General features: G+C 41.4%; 4 non-coding genes and 1 pseudogene across 4 annotated transcripts; 1 reads left to right on the top strand and 4 right to left on the bottom strand.

Annotated features, from left to right (window-relative positions):
• Positions 1-210: 210 nt before the first annotated feature.
• On the top strand, positions 211-324 carry LOC140282485 (U5 spliceosomal RNA). Its single transcript, XR_011909914.1, has one exon. It is a non-coding gene; the product is annotated as a U5 spliceosomal RNA (small nuclear RNA).
• A 12,727-nt stretch (positions 325-13,051) lies between these two features.
• On the bottom strand, positions 13,052-13,242 carry LOC140282430 (U2 spliceosomal RNA). The gene has a single exon (XR_011909866.1). It is a non-coding gene; the product is annotated as a U2 spliceosomal RNA (small nuclear RNA).
• Positions 13,243-13,539: 297 nt separating this feature from the next.
• LOC140282481 (U5 spliceosomal RNA) lies at positions 13,540-13,653 on the bottom strand. The gene has a single exon (XR_011909910.1). It is a non-coding gene; the product is annotated as a U5 spliceosomal RNA (small nuclear RNA).
• A 3,694-nt stretch (positions 13,654-17,347) lies between these two features.
• On the bottom strand, positions 17,348-17,421 carry LOC140282460 (U2 spliceosomal RNA; annotated as a pseudogene).
• Positions 17,422-17,706: 285 nt separating this feature from the next.
• Positions 17,707-17,820, bottom strand: LOC140282480 (U5 spliceosomal RNA). The gene has a single exon (XR_011909909.1). It is a non-coding gene; the product is annotated as a U5 spliceosomal RNA (small nuclear RNA).
• Between the last annotated feature and the right edge of the window lie 4,755 nt (positions 17,821-22,575).

The following is a 22,575-nucleotide window of genomic DNA, read 5'->3' as shown; positions in this document are numbered from 1 at the left end:
TACGGTGTTCCCGTGGTGTTTTTGTTGCTGCCTTGTCTTTTGCACAGAGTAAAAGACAAGGCAGCCATCGAATAGGGCCCGATTGTTCCTACTTGGTCAGCCGAGGAGCAAGGGGGGGGGGGGAAAGCGTCTCAATCAAGCAAAGCTCACCATGGGAAAGGTGGCTATGCCAACTAGCCTGATGCCCTGCTCCCGCAGTGACGGATAATCGTACTCTGGTTTCTCTTCATAACGTACAACTCTTTCGCCTTTTATTAAAGACTTCCGTGGAGAGCAGCACTAATGAGTTGTTTCTATTTTTGGCAGGCTTTACCTTTGCGGGTGAAGCCCTTTCTGTCTGTGCAAAAAAAATCTTGTTACTGTGCAGAGTGACTTCTCTGAGTAGAGTCGCCTTACCTGTTGCGACTGTGCCGATGTTTGAAGCTGGAGTGCAAAGGTGTTGCTTGAATGGTGCTTGCTGGAGCGTGCGGGAGTGCAAAGTTATACCATTTAAAAGGGCTGAAGAGTGCTCATTGCAGCGGGTGGGCCATAGTAAAAAGTGGTTGAGAAAAGGTGCGAATGTCAAACCATACATGATCAAAATAGGGAGCGGAGGTGTTTGGCCGCGACAAGGTGTGAATGTCCACCCATAATTAATGAAAAGCGGGCAACGAGTAGGTTCGAATGCCCAACCATACATCATCAAAAGCAGGAGTGGATGTGTTCGGCTACAAGAAGGTTTGAATGTCTGACCATAGTTTGTAAAAAGCGGGTAAGAAAAGGTTCGAATGCCCGAACATACACCATCAAAGGAGGGAGCGGAGGTGTTCCGCTGTAAGAAGGTGTGAATGTCCGACCATAGTTGGTAAAAAGCGGGTAAGAAAAGGTTAAAATACCCGACTGTACACAATCAATAGCGGGAGCGGAGTTATTCGGCTACTAAAAGGTGTGAAAGTCCGACCATGGTTTGTAAAAAGCGGGTAAGAAAAGGTTCGAATGCCCGACAATGTATGATCAAAAGAGGGAGCACAGGTTTTCGGCTGAAAGAAGGTCTGAATGTCCAACCATAATTTGTTAAAACTGGGGAAGAAAAGGCTCGAAAGCCCGACTATACACCATCAACAGCTGGAGCGGAGGTGTTCAGCTGCAAGAAGGTCTGAATGTCCATCAATAATTGCTAGAAAACATGAAAGAGAATTTTCGAATATCAAACCAAACATGATCATAAGCGGGAGAGGAGGTGTTCAGCTGCAAGAAGGTGTGAATGTCCACCCATAATTCCTGAAAAAATGGGTAAGAAAAGTTGCGAATGACAAACCATACATTATCAAAAGCAGGTGTGAATGTCAGATCATAATTTGCAAAAAGATGATGAGAAAAGGTGAGAATTCCCGACTATACACCAACAAATGTCGGAGCGGAGGTGTTCGGCTCTGAATAGGTGTGAATGTCCGACCATAATTGCTGAAAAATGTGTTAGAAAAGGTAAGAATGCCGGTCCATACATCATCAAAAGCGAGAGAGGTGGTGTTCGGCTGCAAGTAGGTGTGAATGTCCAGCCATAATTACTCACAAACGGGTAAGAAAAGGTAGCATTGCCAGACCATACTTGATCAAAACAGGGAGCGGAGGTGGTTCAGCTGCAAGAAGGTGTGAATGTCCAACTAAAGTTCAAATATATTAACAAAAGCAGGAGGAGAGGTCTTCGGATGAGAGTGTATGAGAATTTCCAACAATAATCTATAAAATGCGGTGAAAAAAAAGGTGTGATAGAACACTAAAAGGTGGAGCGGAAGTGTTCGGCTGCAAGAAGGTGTGAATGTCCGACCATAATTGCTGAAAAATGTGTTAGAAAAGGTAAGAATGCCCGACCATACATCATCAAAAGCGGGAGAGGTGGTGTTCGGCTGCAAAAAGGTGTGAATGTCCAGCCATAATTACTCACAAACGGGTAAGAAAAGGTAGTATTGCCAGACCATACATGATCAAAACAGGGAGCGGAGGTGGTTCAGCTGCAAGAAGGTGTGAATGTCCGACTAAAGTTCAAATATATTAACAAAAGCGGGAGGAGAGGTCTTCGGATGAGAGTGGTTGAGAATTTCAAACCATAATCTATAAAATGCGGTGAAAAAAAAGGTGTGATAGAACACTAAAAGGTGGAGCGGAAGTGTTGGGCTGCAAGAAGGTGTGAATGTCCGACAATATTTGGTGAAAAGCAGGTGAAGCAAGGTCTGAATGCCCAACCTTACATCATCAAAAGCGAGATCAGAGGTGTTTGGCTGCAAGAAGGCCATAGTTTGCCAAAAGCGGGTAAGGTGCGAATGACCGACTAAATATTAACAAAAGTGGGGGCGGAGGTCTTCGGATGCAAGTGGGTGTGAATATCCCACCATACAAGTATGGTGGAGAGGAATCTGTGAATAGCCGACCATAGTTTGCAAAAAGCCGGTGAGAAAAGTTGCGAATGTCCAACCATACATGATCAAAACAGGAAGCGGAGGTGTTTGGATGCGACAAGGTGTGAATGTCCACCCATAATTAATGAAAAGTGGGAAACAAGTAGGTTTGAATGCCCAACCATACATCATCAAAAGCAGGAGTGGATGTGTTCGGCTACAAGAAGGTTTGAATGTCCGACCATAGTTGGTAAAAAGCGGGTAAGAAAAGGTTCGAATGCCCGAACATACACCATCAAAAGAGGGAGCGGAGGTGTTCCGCTGTAAGAAGGTGTGAATGTCCGACCATAGTTGGTAAAAAGCGGATAAAAAAAGGTGAAAATACCCGACTGTACACAATCAATAGTGGGAGCGGAGTTGTTCGGCTACTAACAGGTGTGAAAGTCCGACCATGGTTTGTAAAAAGCGAGTAAGAAAAGGTGCGAATGCCCGACAATGTATGATCAAAAGCGGGAGCGGAGGTGTTCGGCTGGAAGGTGTGAACGTCCGACCAAAGTTTGTAAAAAGCAGTTAAAAAAAGGTTCGAATATCCAACCAAACATAATCAAAAGTGGGAGCAGAGCTGTTCGACTGCAAGTAGGTGTGAATGTCCAGCCATAATTACTCACAAACGGGTAAGAAAAGGTAGTATTGCCAGACCATACATGATCAAAACAGGGAGCGGAGGTGGTTCAGCTGCAAGATCTGATTGTCCAACCATAATTTGTAAAAACCGGGTAAGAAAAGGTTCGAATGCCCGAATACATACCATCAAAAGCGGAAGCGGAGGTGTTCGGCTGCAAGAAGGTGTGAATGTCCAACCATAATTGCTAGAAAACATGAAAAAAATTTTTCGAAAATCAAACCGCACATGATCATAAGTGGGAGAGGAGGTGTTCAGCTGCAAGAAGGTGTGAATGTCCACCTATAATTCCTGGAAAATAGGTAAAAAAAAGGTACGAATGCCCAACCATACATCATCATAAGCAGGAGTGGATATGTTCAGCTACAAGAAGGTGTGAACGTCCAACCAAAGTTTTTAAAAAGCAGTTAAGAAAAGGTTCGAATATCCAACCAAACATAATCAAAAGCAGGAGCAGAGCTGTTCGACTGCAAGTAGGTGTGAATGTCAGATCATAATTTGAAAAAAACTGATGAGAAAGGGTGAGATTGCCCGACTATACACCATCAAATGCAGGAGCGGAGTTGTTCGGCTGTGAGTAGGTGTGAATCTCCGACCATAATTGCTGAAAAATGTGTTAGAAAAGGTAAGAATGCCGGTCCATACATCTGGCTGCAAAAACGTGTGAATGTTGGACTAAAGTTTGTAAAAAGCTGGTAAGACAAGGTGCGAATGCCTGACAATGTATGATCAAAAGCAGGAGCGGACGTGTTCAACTGCAAGAAGGTCTAAATGTCCATCAATAATTGCTAGAAAACATGAAAGAAAATTTTCCAAAATCAAACCGCACAAGATCATAAGTGGGAGAGGAGGTTTTCAGCTGCAAGAAGGTGTGAATGTCCACCTATAATTCCTGAAAAATGGGTAAAAAAAAGGTGCGAATGCCCAACCATACATCATCAAAAGTAGGAGTGGATGTGTTCGGCTACAAGACGGTGTGAACGTCCAACCAAAGTTTCTAAAAAGTAGTTAAGAAAAGGTTCGAATATCCAACCAAACTGTTTGACTGCAAGTAGGTGTGAATGTCAGATCATAATTTGCAAAAAGCTGATGAGAAAAGGTGAGAATGCCCGACTATACACCATCAAATGCGGGAGTGGAGTTGTTCGGCTGTGCGTAGGTGTGAATCTCCAACCATAATTGCTGAAAAATGTGTTAGAAAAGGTAAGAAATCCGGTCCATACATCATCAAAAGCGAGAGAGGTGGTGTTCGGCTGCAAGTAAGTGTGAATGTCCAGCCATACAAGTATGTTGGAGAGGAAGCCGTGAATAGCCGACCATAGTTTGCAAAAAGCGGGTGAGAAAAGGTGCGAATGTCCAGCCATACATGATCAAAACAGGGAGCGGAGGTGTTTGGCTGCGACAAGGTGTGAATGTCCACCCATAATTAATGAAAAGCGGGCAACAAGTAGGTTCGAATGCCAAACCATACATCATCAAAAGCAGGAGTGGATGTGTTCGGCTACAAGAAGGTTGGAATGTCCGAGCATAGATTGTAAAAAGCGGGTAAGAAAAGGTTTGAATGCCCGAACATACACCATCAAAAGAGGGAACGGAGGTGTTCCGCTGTAAGAAGGTGTGAATAGCCGACCATAGTTGGTAAAAAGCGGGTAAGAAAAGGTTAAAATACCCGAATGTACACAATCAATAGCGGGAGCGGATGTGTTCGGCTACAAGAAGGTGTGAAACTCCGAAAATGGTTTGTAAAAAGCGGGTAAGAAAAGGTGCGAATGCCCTACAATGTATGATCAAAAGAGGGAGCGGAGGTTTTCGGCTACAAGAAGGTGTGAAAGTCCACCCATGGTTTGTAAAAAGCGGGTAACAAAAGATTCGAATGCCCGACTATACACCATCAAAAACGGGAGAGGAGGTGTTCAGCTACAAGAAGGTGTGAAAGTCCACCCATGGTTTGTAAAAAGCGGGTAAGAAAAGGTTCGAATGCCCGAATATACACCATCAAAAGCGGAAGCCGAGATGTTCGGCTGCAAGAAAGTGTTTACGTCCGACCATGGTTTGTAAAAAGCGGGTGAGAAAAGGTTCGAATGCCCGAATATACACCATCAAAAGAGGGAGTGGAGGTGTTTGGCTGCAAGAAGGTGTGAACGTCCGACCAAAGTTTGTAAAAAGCGGTTAAGAAATGGTTCGAATATCTAACCAAACATAATAAAAAGCGGGAGCAGAGCTGTTCGACTGCAAGTACGTGTGAATGTCAGATCATAATTTGCAAAAAGCTGATGAGAAAGGATGAGAAGTCCCAACTTTACAACATCAAATGCGGTAGCGGAGTTGTTCGGCTGTAAGTAGGTGTGAATCTCCGACCATAATTGCTGAAAAATGTGTTAGAAAAGGTAAGAATGCCGGTCCATACATCATCAAAAGCGGGAGAGGTGGTGTTCGGCTGCAAGTAGGTGTGAATGTCCATTCATAATTACTCACACACGGGTAAGAAAAGGTAGTATTGCCAGACCATACATGATCAAAACAGGGAGCGGAGTTGGTGCAGCTGCAAGAAGGTGTGAATGTCCGACTAAAGTTTGTAAAAAGCGGGTAGGACAAAGTGCGAATGCCCGACAATGTATGATCAAAAGAGGGAGCGGAGGTGTTCGGCTGCAAGAAGGTCTGAATGTCCAACCATAATTTGTAAAAACCGGGAAGAAAAGAATTGAAAGCCCGACTATACACCATCAAAAGCGGGAGCAGAGGGGTTCAGCTGCAAGAAGGTCTGCATGTCCATCAATAATTGCTTTAAAACATGAAAGAAAATTTTCGAATATCAAACCGCACATGATCACAAGCGGGAGAGGAGGTGCAAGGTGTGAATGTCCTCCCGTAATTCCTGAAAAATGTGTAAAAAAAGGTGCGAATGCCCAACCATACATTATCAAAACAGGGAGCGGAGATGGTTCAGCTGCAAGGTGTAAATTTCTGACTAAAGTTTTTAAAAAGCGGTTTAAAAACTGATTTGTCCTTCATTGTTATCCATATATAAAAATGTTTGAAGCATAAAGTTCCTCATATTACCCTGAATGAGAAAGAACCACACTTGTGATTAAGCCATACGTTCCTTTTGAGAAGTTCTGCATGATTTGGGATTTTGCTATTAAATAAATTCCTTCACTCAAACCGAGTGAAATCTGATTTTACCTTCATATTTATGAATGTCTAGATCGACTTCTACAAAGAACAACATTGTATTTTGCAGTAGAAGAAGTTGAAATTGATCTAGACATTGATAAATATGAAGTTCAAAGCAGTTTCCACAGTTTCCAAAGCAATCCCAAATCATGCAGAACGTATGAAAAGAAGCTTATTCTCGGATTCCTGATCCTTCAGTGTTGCTCTTTCTTCTACTGCAAAATACACTGTTGTTATTTATTGAAGTCGATCTAGACATTGATAAATATGAAGGACAAAGCAGTTTTCACTTGGTTTGAGTGAAGGAATTAATTTTATACATAAAATCCCAAATCGTGCAGAACTCATGAAAATAAGCTTATTCTCGGATTCCTAAAACTTTTGATCTGCTCTTTCTTTTACTGCAAATTACAACGTTTTTTTTTTTTTAAATCTATCTAGACATTGATAAATATTAAGGTAATAGCCGTTTTAACATAGTTTGAGTGAAGGAATTCATTTTATAGATAAAATCCCAAATCATGCAGAACTCCTCAAAAGGGGCGTGTGGCCTTATCACAAGTGTGGTTCTTTCTCATTCAGGGTAATATGAGGAAGTTTATGCTTGAAATATATGTAGAAATGGGTACATATGAAGGACAAAGCAGTTTTAACTTAGTTTGAGTGAAGGAATTTATTTGATAGCAAAATCCGAAATCGTGCAGAACTTATGAAAGCAAGCTTATTCTCGGATTCCTGATCCTTCAGTGCTGCTCTTTCTTCTACTGCAAAATACAACGTTGTTCTTTGTTTAAGTCGATGTAGACATTGATAAATATGAAGGACAAAGCAGTTTTGATTTGGTTTGAGTGAAGGAATTAATTTTATAGTAAAATCCCAAATCGTGCAGAACTCATGAAAATAAGCTTATTCTCGGATTCCTAAAACTTTTGATCTGCTCTTTCTTTTACTGCAAATTACAACGTTTTTTTTTTAAAATCTATCTAGACATTGATAAATATTAAGGTAATAGCCGTTTTAACATAGTTTGAGTGAAGGAATTCATTTTATAGTAAAATCCCAAATCGTGCAGAACTCATGAAAATAAGCTTATTCTCGGATTTCTAAAACTTTTGATCTGCTCTTTCTTTTACTGAAAATTACAACGTTTTTTTTTTTTAAATCTATCTAGACATTGATAAATATTAAGGTAATAGCCGTTTTAACATAGTTTGAGTGAAGGAATTAATTTTATAGATAAAATCCCAAATCATGCAGAACTCCTCAAAAGGGGCGTATGGCCTTATCACAAGTGTGGTTCTTTCTCATTCAGGGTAATATGAGGAAGTTTATGCTTGAAATATATGTAGAAATGGGTACATATGAAGGAAAAAGCAGTTTTAACTTAGTTTGAGTGAAGGAATTTATTTTATAGCAAAATCCGAAATCGTGCAGAACTCGTGAAAGCAAGCTTATCCTCGGATTCCTGATCCTTCAGTGCTGCTCTTTCTTCTACTGCAAAATACAACGTTGTTCTTTGTTTAATTCGATGTAGACATTGATAAATATGAAGGACAAAGCAGTTTTAATTTGGTTTGAGTTAAGGAATTCATTTTATAGTAAAATCCCAAATCGTGCAGAACTCATGAAAATAAGCTTATTCTCGGATTCCTAAAACTTTTGATCTGCTCTTTCTTTTACTGCAAATTACAACGGTTTTTTTTTTTAAATCTATCTAGACATTGATAAATATTAAGGTAATAGCCGTTTTAACATAGTTTGAGTGAAGGAATTCATTTTATAGATAAAATCCCAAATCATGCAGAACTCCTCAAAAGGGGCGTATGGCCTTATCACAAGTGTGGTTCTTTCTCATTCAGGGTAATATGAGGAAGTTTATGTTTGAAATATATGTAGAAATGGGTACATATGAAGGACAAAGCAGTTTTAATTTGGTTTGAGTGAAGGAATTAATTTTATAGTAAAATCCCAAATCGTGCAGAACTCATGAAAATAAGCTTATTCTCGGATTCCTAAAACTTTTGATCTGCTCTTTCTTTTACTGCAAATTACGTTTTTTTTTTTTTTTAAATCTATCTAGACATTGATAAATATTAAGGTAATAGCCGTTTTAACATAGTTTGAGTGAAGGAATTCATTTTATAGATCCCAAATCATGCAGAACTCCTCAAAAGGGGCGTATGGCTTAATCACAAGTGTGGTTCTTTCTCATTCAGGGTAATATGAGGAAGTTTATGCTTGAAATATATGTAGAAATGGGTACATATGAAGGACAAAGCAGTTTTAACTTAGTTTGAGTGAAGGAATTTATTTTATAGCAAAATCCGAAATCGTGCTGAACTCATGAAAGCAAGCTTATACTCGGATTCCTGAAACTTTAGATTTGTTCTTTCTTTTACTGCAAAGTACAACGTTGTTTTTTGTGGAAATCTATCTAGACATTGATAAATACCAGCCAAACATCTCTGCTGTCGCTTTTGATAATTTATGGTTGGGCATTCTTACCTTTTCTTACCCGCTTTTTATAAATTATGATCCGACATTCACACCTACTTGCAGTCGAACACCTTCTCTCCCGCTTTTGATGATGTATGGTTGGGCATTCGCACCTTTTTTTACCCATTTTTCAGTAATTATTGATGGACATTCAGACCTTCTTACAGCCGAAAACCTCCGCTGCCGCTTTTGATGGTTTATAGTCTGGCTTTCGAGCCTTTTCTTCTCCGGTTTTTACAAATTATGGTTGGACATTCAGACCTTGCAGCCGAAAACCTCCGCTCCCTCTTTTGATCATACATTGTCGGGCATTCGCACCTTGTCTTACCCGCTTTTTACAAACTTTAGTCGGACATTCACACCTTCTTGCAGCTGAACCACCTCCGCTCCCTGTTTTGATCATGTTTGGTCTGGCAATACTTCCTTTTCTTACCCGTAAGTAATTATGTCTGGACATTCACATCTTCTTGCAGCTGAACACCTCTCCCGCTTTTGATGATGAATGGTCCAGCATTCTTACCTTTTCTAACACATTTTTCAGCAATTATGGTCGGACATTAACACCTACTCACAGCCGACCAACTCCGCTCCCACATTTGATGGTGTATAGTCGGGTATTCTCACCCTTTCTCATCAGCTTTTTGCAAATTATGATCTGACATTCACACCTACTTGCAGTCGAACAGCTCTGCTCCCGCTTTTGATTATGTTTGGTTAGATATTCGAACATTTTCTTAACTGCTTTTTACAAACTTTGGTCGGACGTTCACACCTTCTTGCAGACGAACAACTCCTTCCCGCTATTGATTGTGTACAGTCGGTATTGTAACCTTTTTTTACCCACTTTTTACCAACAATGGTTGGACATTCACACCGTCTTACACCGGAACACCTCCGCTCCCTCTTTTGATGGTGTATGTTCGGGCATTCGAACCTTTTCTTACCCGCCTTTTATCTATGGTCGGACATTCAGACCTTCTTTCAGCTGAACACCTCCGCTCCCACTTTTGATGGTGTATGTTTGGGCTTTCGAGCCTTTTCTTCCCCGGTTTTTACAAATTATGGTTTGACATTCAGACCTTGCAGCCGAAAACCTCCGCTCCCTGTTTTGATCATACATTGTCGGGCATTCGCACCTTGTCTTACCCGCTTTTTACAAACTTTAGTCAGAAATTCACACCTTGCAGCTGAACCATGTATGGTCTGGCAATACTACCTTTTTTACCCGTTTGTGAGTAATTATGGTCGGAGATTCACACCTACTCACAGCCGAAACAATCCGCTCCCGCATTTGATGGTGTATAGTCGGGCATTCTCACCCTTTCTCATCAGCTTTTTGCAAATTATGATCTGACATTCACACCTGCTTTTGATAATGTATTGTTGCGCATTCGCACCTTATCTTAACCATTTTCCAGTAATTATTGGTGGACAGTCAGACCTTCTTGCAGCGGAACACCTCTGCTCCTGCTTTTGATCATACATTGTCAAGCATTCGCACCTTGTCTTACCCGCTTTTTACAAACTTTAGTCGAACATTCACACCTTTTTGCAGCCGAACACCACCTCTCCCGCTTTTGATGGTGTATAGTCGGGCATTCTCATCCTTTCTCATCAGCTTTTTGCAAATTATGATCTGACATTCACACCTGCTTTTGATAATGTATGGTTGGGCATTCGCAACTTTTTTTTTACACATTTTTTAGGAATTATGGGAGGACATTCACACCTTCTTGCAGCCGATCACCTCCTCTCCCTTTTATGATCATGTGTGGTTTGATATTCGAAAATTTTCTTTCAACTTTTAAAGCAATTATTGATGGACATTCAGACCTTCTTGCAGCTGAACCCCTCTGCTCCCGCTTTTGATGGTGTATAGTCGGGCTTTCGAGCTTTTCTTCCCGGTTTTTACAAATTATGGTTGGACATTCAGACCTTCTTGCAGCCGATCATACATTGTCGGGCATTCGCACTTTGTCTTACCCGCTTTTTATAAACTTTAGTCGGACATTCACACCTTTATGCAGCTGAACTACCTCCGCTCCCTGTTTTGATCATGTATGGTCTGGCAATACTACCTTTTCTTACCCGTTTGTGAGTAATTATGAATGGACATTTACACCTACTTGCACCCGAACACCACCTCTAAGCTTTTGATGATGTATGGACCGGCATTCTTACCTTTTCTAACACATTTTTCAGCAATTATGGTCGGACATTCACACCTACTCACAGCCGAACACCTCCGCTCCCGCATTTGATGGTGTATAGTCGGGTATTTTAACCTTTTCTTACCCGCTTTTTGCCAACTATGGTCGGAGATTCACACCTACTCACAGCCGAACAACTCCACTCCCGCATTTGATGGTGTATAGTCGGGCATTCTCGCCCTTTCTCATCAGCTTTTTTCAAATTATGATCTGACATTCACACCTACTTGCAGTCGAACAGCTCAGCTCCCGCTTTTGATTATGTTTGGTTAGATATTGGAACCTTTTCTTAACTGCTTTTTACCAACTATGGTCGGACATTCACACCTTCTTACAGCGGAACACCTCCGCTCCCTCTTTTGATGGTGTATGTTCGGGCATTCAAACCTTTTCTTACCCGCTTTTTACAAACTATGGTCGGATATTCAAACCTTCTTGTAGACGAACACATCCGCTCCTGCTTTTGATGATGTATGGTTGGGCATTCGAACCTACTTGTTGCCCGCTTTTTACTATGGTCGGCCATTCACAGCTTCCTCTCCACCATACTTGTATGGTGGGATATTCACACCCACTTGCATCCGAAGACCTCCGCCCCCACTTTTGTTAATATTTAGTCGGTCATTCGCACCTTACCCGCTTTTGGCAAACTATGGCCTTCTTGTAGCCAAACACCTCTGATCTCGCTTTTGATGATGTAAGGTTGGGCATTCAGAACTTGCTTCACCTGCTTTTAACCAAATATTGTCGGACATTCACACCTTCTTGCAGCTGAACACTTCCGCTCCACCTTTTAGTGTTCTATGGGGCATTCACACCTTTTTTTTTCACCGCATTTTATAGATTATGGTTGGAAATTCTCACCCACTCTCATCCAAAGACCTCTCCTCCCGTTTTTGTTAATATATAGTCGGGCATTCGAACCTTTTCTTACCCGCTTTTTACAAATTATGGTCGGACATTCACACCTACTTGCAGCCGAATACCTCCGCTCCACCTTTAAGTGATGTATGGTTGGCATTTGCACCTTTTCTTACGCTCTTTTTTTACTGATTGCTGAAGATTAAGTTGTTCTTTCTCAAACTACAAAATTTTTTTCATTGTTGAAACTTGATTTGAAGTGGATAAATAAGGAGGACAAACAGTTTTAAGTCAGGCTCATAGAAGGAATTAATTTTATAGCAAAATCTGTACTTCGTCATATGTCGAGAGATGTTTATTGCTGAAGAAGTTCTTTCTCATTCTACAAAGTACAACGTTGTTTATCTTTGAAACTTGATTAGACATGAATAAATATGAAGGACAAAGCAGTCTTAACTTGGTTTGAGTTAAGGAATTAGTTTTATAGGAGAATCCGAATTCGTGCATAACTCGTAAAATAGAGCTTATTTTCGGATTCCTGAAGAATGAGTCTGGTTCTTGTTTATTGTTGAAACTTCATCAGAAGTGAAGAAATAAATGAATGCCTATCAACAAATGTGGGATCTAAACTCTACTGCTTCCTCTAAAATAATTTCCTTTCTCAATTCAGAAATGTGTGTGTGTAAGTCACAACACCCGTGACACCAAAACGGCTTTCTTTTCTCTCTTTTCTCTACACTCTGCACTGTGAGCACACACACCAAATCTGAAAGGCTTTTTTCTCTCTTTTCTACATTATGGACTGTGGGGACACAAAACCGCTCTCTCTTTTTTTTTTTTGATTGTGTGCCAGGGCGTTGTCTCTCGTATTAGATTATGCTTAAGATACGTTATGAAGAGAAACCAGAGTACGATTATCCGTCACTGCGGGAGCAGGGCATCAGACGCTTGCTCTCCCCCCCTTTCTCCTTGGTTGACCAACTAGGAACAATCGGGCCCTATTCGATGGCTGCCTTGTCTTTTACTCTGTGCAAAAGACAAGGCAGCCACAAACACCATGGGAACACCGTGTTGAGAATTTGTTCTGACCGCTCATTCGCTGTCGCGTTTCTTTCAAGCAATTCTCCCGGTTAGCCCGCACTCGGCTCGCTCCCAGAGCCGTGTTAAAGTCTACTTTGCATTCACTCTCTTTTCTCAGTAGACTAAAAGAAACTTCCATCCTGCACCGCTGTTTGCTTTTTCACAAGAGCAGAGAAGAGCGAACTGTTCCCAGCGGCACTGCAGTACCAGGTCGATGCTTGGAGTGAACGGAGCAAGCTTCTTTTTCAACTCCTATTGCTAAAAATCCAATTAATATGTAGTCCTCGTATAGAGAACATATCAGATATTAAACTGATAAGAACAGATACTACACTTGATCTTAGCCAAAAGGCAGAGAAGCGATAACTGTCCACTGGTTCACGTCCGAGGGCCCTTCCTGGCACAATGCGCACTTGTAGCAGTGTTCTTTTTATGGCCATAGGTGGCCAGAGTGTCACTTTGCACCTCCGCCCACCCGCTGCACTGAGCACTCTTCAGCCCTTTTAAATGGTATAACTTTGCACTCCCACACGCTCCAGCAAGCAACAACTTTGCACTCCAGCTTCGAACATCGGCACAGTTGCAACAAGTAAGGCGACTCTACTCAGAGAAGTCACTCTGCACACTAACAAGATTTCTTTTGCACAGACAGAAAGGGCTTCACCCGCAAAGGTAAAGCCTGCCAAACATAGAAACAACTCATTAGTGCTGCTCTTCACGGAAGTCTTTAGTAAAAGGCGACAGACTTGTACGTTATGAAGAGAAACCAGAGTACGATTATCCATCACTGCGGGAGCAGGGCATCAGGCTAGTTGACATAGCCACCTTCCCCATGGTGAGCTTTGCTTGGTTGAGACGCTTGCTCTCCCCCCCTTTCTCCTCGGCTGACCAAGTAGGAACAATCGGGCCCTATTCGATGGCTGCAACACCTGAAAGAGATATTGATGCGAGACCCGATCAAAAGCTTTTTCAAAGTCTAAATTCAAGATGACAAGATGGGTGTTTCTGTCTCTAGCGTAATCAATGATGTCTTGAATCAGTACAAGGCTGTCAGGGAGTTGTCTCCCTGAGATGGCACAAGCCTGGTCTGGGTGAATTACCTCCTCTAAAACAAAGGATATCCGTGTCGCTAAAGCCTTGCTAAAAAGTTTACTGTCAAAGTTTAAAAGTGTGATGGGCCTCCAATTATTTAGGTCAGTCTTATCATTTTTTTTTATAAAGTAGAGTCACTATTCCCACTCTAAAACTGTCAGGCAGTCGGTCAAGTTTTTCAAAATCTTTAAAAACATCTAAAATGTCTGATGATAAAAGGTCCCAAAAGGTCAGATAGAATTCTGCAGGAAGCCCGTCTAAACCCGGAGCTCGACTTCTCTTAAAACCTGTTAGGCATTTTTTTTAACTCTAAAGCAGTAAAATCCTGTGTCAAGTGTGCATTCTCTTTTACGGTTTTGTCAACGAATTTAAAAATTTCTGCCGATGTTTCCAAGTGCACTGGTTACTCTTTTTACATGTTACTATCAGTGGGTGGGCAATCTCTAGTAAAGAATCAATGCGAGAGGCTCTGGTGCCATCATGACTAAACCAGGTGAAGCCCTCCTCTCTGGGATGCATGGTTTTAAAACAGTCAGTAAGCTTAAAATCCCTGAAGTATGCCCTGAAATAAAATCGAAGTCTTATCCACTTTAAAATCTCCCCCTGCTCTTTTTCTATCTTTCCTGCTCAAGATACAGTTAAAATCCCCTCCTATAACTAAAGGTACTTGCCCTAGCATGTAAAGCTGTATATCTTCTAAAAGGTCATACCTGTCATTTTTTCCATTGAAACCATAAATATTTAAGAGGTTAAAGTCTTGCCCCATAAAATTCAAGTGTGCTAAAAGTGCCCGTCCGTCTCTCACCACTGTGCTACCTTTCACCAGAACATGCGGATTTTTAATTAGAATGGCCAAACCATCATTTTTATTTTGATTTGAGCCACTCCGATAAATAAAAGATAAAAGAGTATAAGTTGAAGAGTTTGTGAATAAAGGTCTGCGCACACATAGTGAGCTGTAGGAAAATAGGCAGGGAGCAATGCCGGCTGGGGTATATGTTCTTGTATGTTGTCTGACTGTTTGATTTGAATGTGTTGTGTAAGTGTCCTGTTGAATGTTACATGTTTGGGCTTTGACACGCTTCACTGTGGTTGTTAACTGTGTGGTGTGTCCTGAAATGTTATATGTTTGGGCTGTGTGACATGCTTAATGCTTGTCAGTAGCTACCCACTTATTCATATATAGCAACTGACAAGATAAGAAGTCCGGACATACTTTGATAGTAGTTGTAGAAGTATCCTTACTGATAATAGATAAACTAATTCATAGTGATAGAACAGTAGATGAACAGGTGCCTGCACATGTCTCACGAAAATAAAATGGGTGTATGATTGCTGACGGCAGAGCAATACTGCCAAACTTATGAGAAAAAAAAGGAAGCACTAGAGTTTAGATCCCACATTTGTTGATAGGCATTCATTTATTTCTTCACTTCTGATGAAGTTTCAACAATAAACAACAAACTTTGTATTATGAGAAAGAACCAGACTCATTCTTCAGGAATCCGAAAATAAGCTCTATTTTACAAGTTATGCACGAATTCGGATTCTCCTATAAAACAAATTCCTTAACTCAAACCAAGTTAAGACTGCTTTGTCCTAAAAAACGTTGTACTTTTAGAATGAGAAAGAACTTCTTCAGCAATAAGCATCTCTCGACATATGACGAAGTACAGATTTTGCTATAAAATTAATTCCTTCTATCAGCCTGACTTAAAACTGTTTATCCTCTTTATTTATCCACTTCAAATCAAGTTTCAACAATTAAAAAAATTTTGTAGTTTGAGAAAGAACAACTTAATCTTCAGCAATCAGTATAAAAAGAGGGTAAGAAAAGGTGCAAATGCCAACCATACTTCACTAAAAGGTGGAGCGGAAGTATTCGGCTGCAAGTAGGTGTGAATGTCCGACCATAATTTGTAAAAAGCGGGTAAGAAAAGGTTCGAATGCCTGACTATATATTAACAAAAGCGGGAGGAGAGGTCTTCGGATGAGAGTGGGTGAGAATTTACAACCATAATCTATAAAATTAGGTGAAAAAAAAGGTGTGAATGCCCCATAGAACACTAAAAGGTGGAGCGGAAGTGTTCGGCTGCAAGAAGGTGTGAATGTCCGACTATATTTGGTGAAAAGCAGGTGAAGCAAGGTCTGAATGCCCAGTCTTACATCATCAAAAGCGACATCAGAGGTGTTTGGCTGCAAGAAGGCCATACTTTGCCAAAAGCGGGTAAGGTGCGAATGACCGACTAAATATCAACAAAAGTGGGGGCGGAGGTCTTCGGAGGCAAGTGGATGTGAATATCCCACCATACAAGTATGGTGGAGAGGAAGCTGTGAATGGCCGACCATAGTAAAAAGCGGGCAACAAGTAGGTTCGAATGCCCAACCATACATCATCAAAAGCAGGAGTGGATGTGTTCGGCTGCAAGAAGGTGTGAATGTCCACCCATAATTACTGAAAAATGAGTAAAAAAAGGTTCGAATGCCCAACCATACATCATCAAAAGCAGGAGTGGATGTGTTCGGCTACAAGAAGGTTTGAATGCCCGACGATAGTTTGTAAAAAGCAGGTAAGAAAAGGTTCGAATGCCCGAACATACATCATCAAAAGAGGGAGCGGAGGTGTTCAGGTGTAAGACAGTGTGAATGTCCGACCATAGTTAGCAAAATGCGGGTAAGAAAAGGTTAAAATACCCGACTGTACACAATCAATAGCGGTAGCAGAGTTGTTCGCCTACAAGTAGGTGTGAATGTCAGATCATAATTTTCAAAAAGCTGATGAGAAAGGGTGAGAATGCCCGGCCATATACCATCAAAAGCGGGAGAGGTGGTTTTCGGCTGCAAGAAGGTGTGAATGTCCAGCCATAATTACTCACAAACGGGTAAGAAAAGGTAGTATTGCCAGATCATACATGATCAAAACAGGAAGCGGAGGTGGTTCAGCTGCAAGGTGTGAATTTCTGACAAAAGTTTGTAAAAAGCGGGTAAGACAAGGTGCGAATGCCCAACAATGTATGATCAAAAGAGGGAGCGGAGGTGTTCGGCTGCAAGAAAGTGTGAATGTCCGACTAAAGTTTGTAAAAAGCGGGTAAGACAAGGTGCGAATACCCGACTATAAACCATCAAAAGCGGCAGCGGAGGTTTTCGGCTGTAAGAAGGTCTGAATGTCCACCCATGATTACTGAAAAATGGGTAAGGAAAGGTTCGAATGCCCGAACATACACCATCAAAAGAGGAAGCGGAGGAGCTCTGCTTTAAGACGGTCTGAATGTCCATCAATAATTGCTAGAAAACATAAAAGAAAATTTTCGGGAGTTTGCGGGAGAGAAGGTGTTCGACTGCAAGTAGGTGTGAATGTCAGATCATAATTTGTAAAAAGCGGGTAAGAAAAGGTAAGAAAGAATAAGAACAGATACTATACTTGATCTTAGCCAAAAGGCAGAGAAGCGATAACTGTCCACTGGTTCACGTCCGAGGGCCCTTCCTGGCACAATGCGCACTTGTAGCGGTGTTCTTTTTATGGCCATAGGTGGCCAGAGTGTCACTTTGCACCTCCGCCCACCCGCTGCACTGAGTACTCTTCAGCCCTTTTAAATGGTATAACTTTGCAATCCCCCACGCTCCAGCAAGCACCATTCAAGCAACATCGGCACAGTCGCAACAAGTAAGGCGACTCTACTCAGAGAAGTCACTCTGCACAGTAACAAGATTTCTTTTGCACAGACAGAAAGGGCTTCACCCGCAGAGGTAAAGCCTGCCAAAAATAGACACAACTCATTAGTGCTGCTCTCCACGGAAGTCTTTAGTTAAAGGCGAAAGACTTCTACGTTATGAAGAGAAACCAGAGTACGATTATCCATCACTTCGGGAGCAGGGCATCAGGCTAGTTGGCATAGCCACCTTCCCCATGGTGAGCTTTGCTTGGTTGAGACGCTTGCTCCCCCCCCTTGCTCCTCGGCTGACCAAGTAGGAACAATCGGACCCTATTCGATGGCTGCCTTGTCATTTACTCTGTGCAAAAGACAAGGCAGCAACAAAAACACCACGGGAACACCGTATTGAGGCTTTGTTCTGACCGCTCATTCGGTGTCGTGTTTCTTTCAAGCAATTCTCCCGGTTAGCCCCTTGGGATTTTATCTATAAAATTAATTCCTTCACTCAAACTATGTTAAAACTGCTTTGTCCTTCATATTTACCATGTCTAGAAAGATTTAAACAAAAAAAACAAAGTTGTACTTTGCAGTAGAAGAAAGCGGATCTAAAGTTTCAGGAATCCGAGAATAAGCTTACTTTCATGAGTTCTTCACGATTTCGGATTTTGCTATAAAATGAATTCCTTCACTCAAACTAAATTAAAACTGCTAAACCGCTAATCTGTTACATGTAAGGCAGATGTCAAATTCACCGAAATAGGATCTAAGGGTATTCGGCCAATCGAGCTGTAGCAGCTTCGGTAAAAGAGTATAAGTTGAAGAGTTTGTGAATAAAGGTGTGCGCACACATGGTGAGCAGTAGGAAAATAGGCAGGGAGCAATGCCGGCAGGGGTATATGTTCTTGTATGTTGTCTGACTGTTTGATTTGAATATGTTGTGTAAGTGTCCTGTTGAATGTTACATGTTTGGGCTTTGACACGCTTCACTGTGGTTGTTAACTGTGTGGTGTGTCCTGAAATGTTATATGTTTGGGCTTTGTGACATGCTTAATGCTTGTCAGTAGCTACCCACTTATTCATATATAGCAACTGACAACATAAGAAGTCCGGACATACTTTGATAGTAGTTGTAGAAGTATCCTTATTGATAATAGATAAACTAATTCATAGTGATAGAACAGTAGATGAACAGGTGTATGATTGCTGACGGCAGAGCAATACTGCCAAACTTATGAGTTCTTGTGGCAAACTTGATTCAGTGTCTTGACGTGTATACGCTGTTTCCCTGACTTGATTGTCACAAGAAACACAGTGTGTTTGATAAGATCCGACCATTTTATTACGGGAGGATCAGTATGTATGGATTCTGATGTGACTGAAAAACCCATTCGTATCTTAAGCATAATCTAATACGAGAGACAACGCCCTGGCACACCATCAAAAAAAAAAAAGAGAGAGCGGTTTTGTGTCCCCACAGTCCATAATGTAGAAAAGAGAGAAAAAAGCCTTTCAGATTTGGTGTGTGTGCTCACAGTGCAGAGTGTAGAGAAAAGAGAGAAAAGAAAGCCGTTTTGGTGTCACGGGTGTTGTGACTTACACACACACATTTCTGAATTGAGAAAGGAAATTATTTTAGAGGAAACACTAGAGTTTAGATCCCACATTTGTTGATAGGCATTCATTTATTTCTTCACTTCTGATGAAGTTTCAACAATAAACAACAAACTCTGTATTATGAGAAAGAACCAGACTCATTCTTCAGGAATCCGAAAATAAGCTCTATTTTACGAGTTATGCACGAATTCGGATTCTCCTATAAAACGAATTTCTTAACTCAAACCAAGTTAAGACTGCTTTTTCCTTCATATATATTCATGTCTAATCAAGTTTCAACGATAAACAACGTTGTACTTTGTAGAATGAGAAAGAACTTCTTCAGCAATAAACATCTCTCGACATATGACGAAGTACAGATTTTGCTATAAAATTAATTCCTTCTATGAGCCTGACTTAAAACTGTTTGTCCTCCTTATTTATCCACTTCAAATCAAGTTTCAACAATGAAAAAAATTTTGTAGTTTGAGAAAGAACAACTTAATCTTCAGCAATCAGTATAAAAAGAGGGTAAGAAAAGGTGCAAATGCCAACCATACATCACTTAAAGGTGGAGCGGAAGTATTCAGCTGCAAATAGGTGTGAATGTCCGACCATAATTTGTAAAAAGCGGGTAAGAAAAGGTTCGAATGCCCGACTATATATTAACAAAAGCGGGAGGAGAGGTCTTTGGATGAGAGTGGGTGAGAATTTCCAACCATAATCTATAAAATGCGGTGAAAAAAAAGGTGTGAATGCCCCATAGAACACTAAAAGGTGGAGCGGAAGTGTTCGGCTGCAAGAAGGTGCGAATGTCCGACAATATTTGGTGAAAAGCAGGTGAAGCAAGGTCTGAATGCCCAACCTTACATCATCAAAAGCGAGATCAGAGGTGTTTGGCTGCAAGAAGGCCATAGTTTGCCAAAAGCGGGTAAGGTGCGAATGACCGACTAAATATCAACAAAAGTGGGGGCAGAGGTCTTCGGATGCAAGTGGGTGTGAATATCCCACCATACAAGTATGGTCGAGAGGAAGCTGTGAATAGCCGACCATAGTTTGGAAAAAGCCGGTGAGAAAAGTTGCGAATGTCCAACCATACATGATCAAAACAGGGAGCGGAGATGTTTGGCTGCGACAAGGTATGAATGTCCACCCATAATTAATGAAAAGCGGGCAACAAGTAGGTTTGAATGCCCAACCATACATCATCAAAAGCAGGAGTGGATGTGTTCGGCTACAAGAAGGTTTGAATGTCCGAGCATAGTTTGTAAAAAGGGGGTAAGAAAAGGTTCGAATGCCCGAACATACACCATCAAAAGAGGGAGCGGAGGTGTTCCGCTGTAAGAAGGTGTGAATGTCCGACCATAGTTGGTAAAAAGCGGATAAAAAAAGGTGAAAATACCCGACTGTACACAATCAATATTGGGAGCGGAGTTGTTCGGCTACTAACAGGTGTGAAAGTCCGACCATGGTTTGTAAAAAGCAGTTAAAAAAAGGTTCGAATATCCAACCAAACATAATCAAAAGTGGGAGCAGAGCTGTTCGACTGCAAGTAGGTGTGAATGTCCAGCCATAATTACTCACAAACGGGTAAGAAAAGGTAGTATTGCCAGACCATACATGATCAAAACAGGGAGCGGAGGTGGTTCAGCTGCAAGATCTGATTGTCCAACCATAATTTGTAAAAACCGGGTAAGAAAAGGTTCGAATGCCCGAATTCATACCATCAAAAGCGGAAGCGGAGGTGTTCGGCTGCAAGAAGGTGTGAATGTCCAACCATAATTGCTAGAAAACATGAAAGAAAATTTTCGAAAATCAAACCGCACTTGATCATAAGTGGGAGAGGAGGTGTTCAGCTGCAAGAAGGTGTGAATGTCCACCTATAATTCCTGGAAAATAGGTAAAAAAAAGGTACGAATGCCCAACCATACATCATCATAAGCAGGAGTGGATATGTTCGGCTACAAGAAGGTGTGAACGTCCAACCAAAATTTTTAAAAAGCAGTTAAGAAAAGGTTCGAATATCCAACCAAACATAATCAAAAGCAGGAGCAGAGCTGTTCGACTGCAAGTAGGTGTGAATGTCAGATCATAATTTGAAAAAAAACTGATGAGAAAGGGTGAGATTGCCCGACTATACACCATCAAATGCAGGAGCGGAGTTTTCGGCTGTGAGTAGGTGTGAATCTCCGACCATAATTGCTGAAAAATGTGTTAGAAAAGGTAAGAATGCCGGTCCATACATCTGGCTGCAAAAAGGTGTGAATGTTGGACTAAAGTTTGTAAAAAGCTGGTAAGACAAGGTGCGAATGCCTGACAATGTATGATCAAAAGCAGGAGCGGACGTGTTCAGCTGCAAGAAGGTCTAAATGTCCATCAATAATTGCTAGAAAACATGAAAGAAAATTTTCCAAAATCAAACCGCACAAGATCATAAGTGGGAGAGGAGGTTTTCAGCTGCAAGAAGGTGTGAATGTCCACCTATAATTCCTGAAAAATGGGTAAAAAAAAGGTGCGAATGCCCAACCATACACCATCAAAAGTAGGAGTGGATGTGTTCGGCTACAAGACGGTGTGAACGTCCAACCAAAGTTTCTAAAAAGTAGTTAAGAAAAGGTTCGAATATCCAACCAAACTGTTTGACTGCAAGTAGGTGTGAATGTCAGATCATAATTTGCAAAAAGCTGATGAGAAAAGGTGAGAATGCCCGACTATACACCATCAAATGCGGGAGTGGAGTTGTTCGGCTGTGCGTAGGTGTGAATCTCCAACCATAATTGCTGAAAAATGTGTTAGAAAAGGTAAGAAATCCGGTCCATACATCATCAAAAGCGAGAGAGGTGGTGTTCGGCTGCAAGTAAGTGTGAATGTCCAGCCATACAAGTATGTTGGAGAGGAAGCCGTGAATAGCCGACCATAGTTTGCAAAAAGCGGGTGAGAAAAGGTGCGAATGTCCAGCCATACATGATCAAAACAGGGAGCGGAGGTGTTTGGCTGCGACAAGGTGTGAATGTCCACCCATAATTAATGAAAAGCGGGCAACAAGTAGGTTCGAATGCCCAACCATACATCATCAAAAGCAGGAGTGGATGTGTTCGGCTACAAGAAGGTTTGAATGTCCGAGCATAGATTGTAAAAAGCGGGTAAGAAAAGGTTTGAATGCCCGAACATACACCATCAAAAGAGGGAACGGAGGTGTTCCGCTGTAAGAAGGTGTGAATAGCCGACCATAGTTGGTAAAAAGCGGGTAAGAAAAGGTTAAAATACCCGAATGTACACAATCAATAGCGGGAGCGGATGTGTTCGGCTACAAGAAGGTGTGAAACTCCGACAATGGTTTGTAAAAAGCGGGTAAGAAA

The sequence above is a fragment of the Leuresthes tenuis genome, unplaced genomic scaffold (assembly GCF_036924035.1).
Source record: "Leuresthes tenuis unplaced genomic scaffold, fLeuTen1.0.hap1 SCAF_22, whole genome shotgun sequence".
Taxonomy (NCBI): Eukaryota; Metazoa; Chordata; class Actinopteri; order Atheriniformes; family Atherinopsidae; genus Leuresthes; species Leuresthes tenuis.
This window is presented reverse-complemented; position numbering and strand designations above follow the sequence as displayed.